We start from the raw sequence: 7,575 nt of genomic DNA, 5'->3' as shown, positions 1-7,575 counted from the left end.
TTTTGACTCTGTATACTGTTCTTTCCTTCTCCACATTTTATTTTCACTTGTCACAGCAAATGTCATGTGATTTGTTAACATTAAAACACCCAATGTGATTGCTCCCAGGAGCCATTGCTTTGCGTGTCTGTCAGGACAGGATTGTGGCTGATTTGGGTCTCATTTAAGATCTATGTACTGAAAGGACAAGAGGTCAGAGTCAGTCCTGCACCGCAAACCCTCAACCTGTAATTTTTCTGTTATTCAAAAATTAAAGCAAATCCCTCAACATGTAAATGTCGATTACATAAAAAACTATTATACTGAACATGTCATTTCAGAACAGTGGACACAATGTTCCAATGCTGATCCGTGAAGTCAAATGAGCTGCTATATTAGCTGCTATACATGAGTAATTGGGAGTGACAGCGATGTCATCACCTCAACTTGTCTGCCCTTCCGAGAGGTGAGTGGTGGCATTATTCCTCCAATTAATGAATTACTGCAGTGGACTAAATCAGAGTCACACAGAGTGTTTTTTGGTAGTTTTAAACAAATCTACTTTGAAACAAAAGAAGACACCTGTACCATGTCAGATATAGAGTTTACATTTTTTCTATTTTAAGTTTGCATCCAATATTACACTTTATATACATCACAGAAGACTGAAATAGAACAACACTGTTTGACATAGAAACACTTGATTTTTTTCAGCAGTTAAATTTTTTAAAATTCATTATGATATTTTGAAAAATATTAATAACATTCGGGCCATGAGGCCACTCGGCCATTTGACTGCAGCTTTATAACATTAGTCACCTTTACCCTGAGCACATGACTGTTCACTTGGTCACAGGGGAATGGAGAAGTATTAATATGTATGGGTCCATTCAACATTGAACAGAGAAATGGACCGAATTAGCAAGTCTAATACAGGCAATGTGAACACCTCAAGAAGAGAAAATGACATGTTCTGCATCAAGGTGTGAAGACAGACCCACTGTCAGAAAGAGAGGGAGAAAGAGAGAGAGAGAGATACAGAAAGAGATGGAGAGAGAGAAGAGTGAGAGAGAGACGCTGCCCAGTGCCCACTGTGTAGCCGTGAAGCAGAGCTGAGATATGTATATCTCTATCAATACTAACATATTATATTTGCTTAAATTGATAGGTTTATTGCCATCTCATTGTCATGGCAATTATAATAACTTTATTGGTGCAGTACTAGGGAGGGGAGGGAGATTGTGTGCACAAGAGAGGAGGCACTCCTCTTGTGTTTTACATTTGCATCATAACAGTATGACCTTTCCACACATTCTTATGACTTACACTCCCTCTCTCTGTCACACACAACACACAAGCACACACGTATACACACGTTCAAGCACACGCACACAAATTTTTATGAATCATAATTTGTGTACCTCAGTGATTAGACTTTAATGAGGTCTAAACAACCTTGGGCTGACAGAACTTCTGAGCTGCAGTCAAACTTCTCAGACTACAACTAGGCCACAAACCTTTCATGCAGGCTTTATTTTCCCCCTTTGATTTCTGTCTTTTAAGCTGTTCAAGCTTTGCCTGGAATATCTGAGGATTTGAGCTTTTCATTTGAATTTTACAAAATTAAGAATCTCATTAACTTTTGACTCTCAGATTGTGATTCATTATTTTATGGTCTCTCAAATGTTCTGAATGAATGACAGCTTGTAGCTGTGACATGGAGCAGACTACAGAGAATAGGGTGGAAATGAAAGAGATACTGTACACAATAATGGGCCAACCCTTACCTAGTGCACTCTGCCGCAATGTTATCACCACAGGCATATAACCAGTAGCAAACATGGTGTCCTTTTCCTTGTACTTTGGGCAGTGTTGCCTACTAGTGAAATAGGAACTGTTTTAGCCCTGCTTCTCAGAGACTGGTGACTGTCGGGGTCCTCTATAGGTTTTTTCCTTCTAGGGAGTGTTTCATGGACATTGCACTCTCGCTACTGCTTCTCTTGCACTTTGGGGTGTAGGCCGGATTACTGTTAGTGGCAACTGCTGATGTAAAGAGGGCTTTATAAAATAAATGTGATCGATTGATTAATTGCGACTTGTTGCTGTGTGAAACAGCCTAAATATCCTAAACTTTCCCAACCCTATAGTCAGTCATAACACAGTAAATGTTGAAGTTCCAGGACTGCACTCGTAGAAAATGTGGGTTATTTTTAGCACATCTGTGTGTCTAATTAGGGACAACACGTTGTGTTACTTTAAACACAATCACCGTGTTGACACAACATGATTTGTGTACATTTTTACACCCTCATCATGTATCTATGCCAGGGCCCCAGACCCTGGCCCTTACACTCTGTAAAGTGAAGTGACCACTGACAGCCTGGAGTGAGTCTCAGCCAGCCAGCAGGAGGTATAGAAAACAGCAAACAAGGTAAATGTACTCTTTATGAAGTGACCATTTTATGCTAATGCATAGCTGAAACTGCAACTTTTTAGACCTGATTTATAAAAATATAAAACGTCTCAGTTTTCAAGAAGTTAGGTTAGTTAGGCAAATTTTGACCATAATCAATATCATTATGATATCTCCCAGCATGCTCTACTGCAGGTAGATTTAAAAAAGATATATATATATTTATATATACACACAGTGGGGCAAAAAAGTATTTAGTCAGCCACCAATTGTGCAAGTTCTCCCACTTAAAAAGATGAGAGAGGCCTGTAATTTTCATCATAGGTACACTTCAACTATGGAAATCCAGAAAATCACATTGTAGGATTTGTAATGAATTTATTTGCAAATTGTGGTGGAAAATAAGTATTTGGTCAATAACAAAGGTTTATCTCAATACTTTGTTATATACAGTGTGTCATCATCTCACTGGCTTCTTCTCTAGTGAGCTCTTGCTATTGCTGATCACAGTTCTCAAAACTTGTCATTGCGCATCTCACACTACAAAAGCATGTTTGAAAATATTGGGATGTCTGGGACTGCTCAAAGACTGAATCGGTAGTCCTCAGATTTCCAGACTCCCTGGAAATGGGAGGGAATAAGCAGGAAATCCGGAATCCTTCAACCAGTATATTTGGGAAAGTTACTGGAATTTTTCAACTCTACTTGCAGACCTGATGTGGCCTGTAAACCATGGGTTTTAGGCCACTAGTATAAAGCTGAAACTAGGCCTTATGATATATGTATTGTCATACAGAATAAAATGTTAACAATAATATTTACCCAGGACCTCACTTGGTGATAAACACAGAAAGGAATGAAAGCAAATGTAACAACCATGTCTCTGTCACTAACAAATACAGTAATGGTTGGTAACTCTACATTTACAGAAATCATGTTGTGCCAACAGAGTGATTGCGTTAAAAGTAACACAAAATGTGTTGTCTCTAACTAGACACACGGATGTGATTTTAAAAAAAAGAGTGTGTAAACCAAAACACAGTGAGCAGGAAGCCCAAAAGAATATAGCATATTCTCTAACCAATCCACTATCAATAGCTGGGCCTATTCTCATGCATATTAATGTGCCCTTGGTCTAAAACCCCAGTAAAAAGTCCTTATTAAAACACTCAAGTTAAAACAGGCCAACTTTAATATGTGTTCAGTTACAGCCCCAGTGGACCAATAGTGTTCGGAGTCTCAGAGGAGATAGCAGGAAGGAAAACCTGATAAATCCCGCTGTATGAATTTATGACCACACAGTGTGAATGAATTAGACACACATAAAACATCCCCTATGTAAATGCTTTGATTAAACTTGGTTGGGTCAGAGATGAGGCAGGGTTATTGTCAAATTATTTATCTCTTCCGGAGCTGCCTTGACCAGCCTTAGTTTTACACATTGAACATCTCAAGGGTTATCCTAGCTCAGAGCCAATTCTCGACATGTTTTCATTGGATGAGAGAAGTTTAGAGGCAAAATAATGCTCACACTAACGTCCTTGTCCATTGCAATTTCTTGGCACACCAACTCAGCTCTAAAGATGTAGGCCATCACCAGGTTCAGTAAATGTATTTATTTATTTAATTGAATCTTTATTTAACTTCAAGTAAAAGACTTAACAATCTAGGTTTCGTTGTCTTCACACAGACTATGAGTTGAATAGAGGATAGAGTATAATAGAGGGTAGTCTACCTGAAAAGGTAGCGGTTGAAGGCGAACTTCCAAAGTTCCCCAATCTGAGCTGTTAACTGTTAAATTATTATCTTTGTGTATACACACAGAGCTTACTAATCAAAGCTGTGTAACCACTGATGAATATTAATGAGACTATATGAATATAGATGAGGATGATGAATATAGATGAAGGTTGTCTCTCTCGGGTCCTTTCTTGATGGTTGGGAGGCACTGAGTGGAACCCATCCCTCACCATCGAGTGACGGGGTGACGGACAGGTACATCATCCCACTTTCACACATACACAGAGGGAATGAGTGTGTGTTTGTGTGTGTGTGTGCTTATGAACGAACAAACAAGTTAGAGTGTGTCTGGTGTTTGATTGTACATGGGTGAAAGGGTTGGTTTGTGTGTAATACTGCAGGGATGCTGGATACACATAGACACATTTTAGTGGGTGAGGTCATGAGAAGCCTCTCTCAGCAGGAACTGTGGGAGGAACAGAAAACCGGAGCAACACAGAAACAGTTTTCTCATTCTCTGTGAGTGTGATTCTTACTTTGTCTTTCCACGTCTCTTTGTCTCTCACTCCTTCCATCTTTAGGTTACCATGGCCTGTGCATGTAAAATATGATCTCACAGTAAATTATTCCCTTTTGTAAAGAATGTGGGTGGAGAGTTGCAACAAGCTTTGACCTCTTTCTAAAATACACTGTGAAGTCCTATGTGACTGTGCTCTGGTGTGCTGTAACCCTGCAATTCACAGGGACCATAACGACTCTAACTTATCCAGGTCAAATGGAATGAGTATTTTTTAGGAGCTCTGTATTTTGATCACCTGATTACTGCAATTAGAGTTCAACCACCTAAAGAATAAGGGCTCTATTCAATCCGCATCGCAGAAATTCAGCTTTACAGCGTGATAGAATAGTGAAGGTAATGTTCATGCTTTATCGGAGACTACATTCACGGTAAACTCTGCATATGTTGGTTCAGTCTGAAATGTCCTTTAAATGTATATTTCAGAATCTGCAACGTTTCATCTTTACAGACTGAATAGAGCCCTAAATCTGGTTTCATTTGTCAATGGACATGTTGGCAAGTAGATTATCTGTCTCTTCCAACACAGACTGGTGATGACATCAGAGCACAGTGTTCATAGTGAGTTGATGAATCACATACAAAATAGATGTAACGTCGCTAACGAGTTCCATTTCATTACTGATTAAAGCTAGTCCCTGTTCTAATGGGGCCTGTCAATCAGATGAGGGAGGTATTGATGTGTCAATTAAGGGGTGGTTAGTGGTTACAAAGGTCGCAAAAGTCACATAAAGATATAAAGCCGTGATGTATGATGTCTCTATCCCCTCACACTCTCGCTGTGTTCTTATGTTTTAAATGCCTCAAAGTCATATTACAGACCCATACTGTGGAGAAAAGCATGCCTTAAGCATGATACCTACAGTATACACATAACCTGGACAGAACAGAAACATTGGACAAGAGTCATCTATGCAGATAATAGACAGAATTCTAGACCATCAACCGTTGCAGATATTTTGACCGCATTCATCTTCATTTGAAAGATGATCTATGTTCTTCTCAACCGACCAGTCTATTGTGAACCAGTAGAAGCTGTTACCTGGTCATGGATGGAGTACCCTTACCTCTGTCATCACCCAGAAAACATCACCCGGAGATAGAGAGGCTCATCTGCTAAAGCAGGCCTCCCAGTGCTCCATTACTGGCCTAATGCAGCGTCTCCTGTTCCGGCTGCTGGGGCCTCGTTTAGTGCCTCCACGCCACTGGTTTCCCCCCATTATCCAACACTTACCATTCCCAGTAATGAGTCCAGAGTGGGACTGGTGACCGCTGCACCATGGATCATATCTCAGCATCGGTGTGCTGTGATCACTGTGGCTCTCTAACACACAGCAAATTGGCCAGTGTTGATTTTTCAGAGTAACATTTCTAGTTTTGATTCAGGAGTAAAATTCACTCTGTAAGAGTGAAATAAACTCAGTGGTGTAAAATAACTCCCATTGTTGGTGTTACAGTTTTTCTCAATTGCTAAAACACTAAAACCCATTGGCTGAACCAAGTTCGCAGTTGCCTGGACTCCTTTAGCTAATTATGCAGTCTGTTGTCAATACCCTAAACCATTTCACATGATAAAACACAATTTGCAGATCTCACTTAGACTTTTCAGCAAAACTCTAAACACATTCTCATTCTCAAAACACATTCTGCACTCTAATGCACATGTCATCCATACTGGTAAACACAAGTGGCAACAATCAAATACAAATAGAGAACATATGTCATTGATTGAACATAACCACTCAAAATTGATTTAACCTGTTTCAAATGATGCGACACAACCAATATAAGCCAGTTCAGAGAGCAAACAGGTTGTTGAAGGTGGGAAGCAGAAAGTCTGAGAATGGATACTGTAGTACAGTGCATTGTAGGCTGTATACTGTACACTGGATGAATTGTATGGCCCTGAACATTGTGCTTTCCATTTATTAACAGTACTGACTGCTCAATAGATTTTGACTGGTTGCAGGTTCATATCAACAAAGAACAAGAATTACAGTATCACAGAGACAAAGGACAAGTTTGTGAGATGCAGGGTACAGTACTGTAAAAATAGGGGTACAAGGAGGAGGAAGAACAAAAAACAAAATTGCAAAGAGCAAAGCAGAGTAGTAATTTCGGATCAATTTTGAGCTACTATGATAGAACATGTTTTTGTTCATCAAAGGACAATGAGGGAAAAATGTGAATATTTTTTTGATTAAAAATGTACTTCTCCCTGAGAATTGTATGTTTTGAACAATGTGTTTTCTATTCTTTGTTGTATTGTTTACTGACTGTTTGAGAGTGTATATCCTTTTGATCACTTTGTTTATGATTTGAGAGCAGTGTTTGATTTTGAACACAGGAGTCAGAGGTTATGTAAATAGTGCTTGAAGATGAGGTTTTGTGTTTAATGTTTTCAGAAATTGTGTTTTAGCAATTGAAAAAAACTGTAATAACCAGAGTTATTGATTTACATTGTGGAGAGTAAAACAGTCCCATCAAAACCATACCCATCTTAATCATATTTCTCAGCATGCTCTACAGCAGGTAGACTTTTTAGGATTGTTTTTATCTGCGTTGATTGATTAATCTTATGCTACACAAAGATAAATAACACATTTTTCCAAACTAATTCCAAATCAGTTAGTTAGATTTATTGCACCCGTTACTAAAATGGTTGTTCTGGTTTAAATGCTTCAGGTCGTTATAAATAAATATATATATTTTCCTTACCCTGATAGTCATTCTGAATGCAGATTGAGGGTGAATAAAAATGGATACTGTTGGATATCTTAACTCTGAATTCCATTAGGAATTACACTTCATTTTGCAAATCCGCATAATGTAACAATGAAAAAAAGGAGTGGAACTGGCTTCAAGG

This window comes from Oncorhynchus kisutch, linkage group LG1 (genome assembly GCF_002021735.2).
Source record: "Oncorhynchus kisutch isolate 150728-3 linkage group LG1, Okis_V2, whole genome shotgun sequence".
NCBI classification, from domain to species: Eukaryota; Metazoa; Chordata; class Actinopteri; order Salmoniformes; family Salmonidae; genus Oncorhynchus; species Oncorhynchus kisutch.
Note: the sequence above shows the minus strand (reverse complement) of the source record.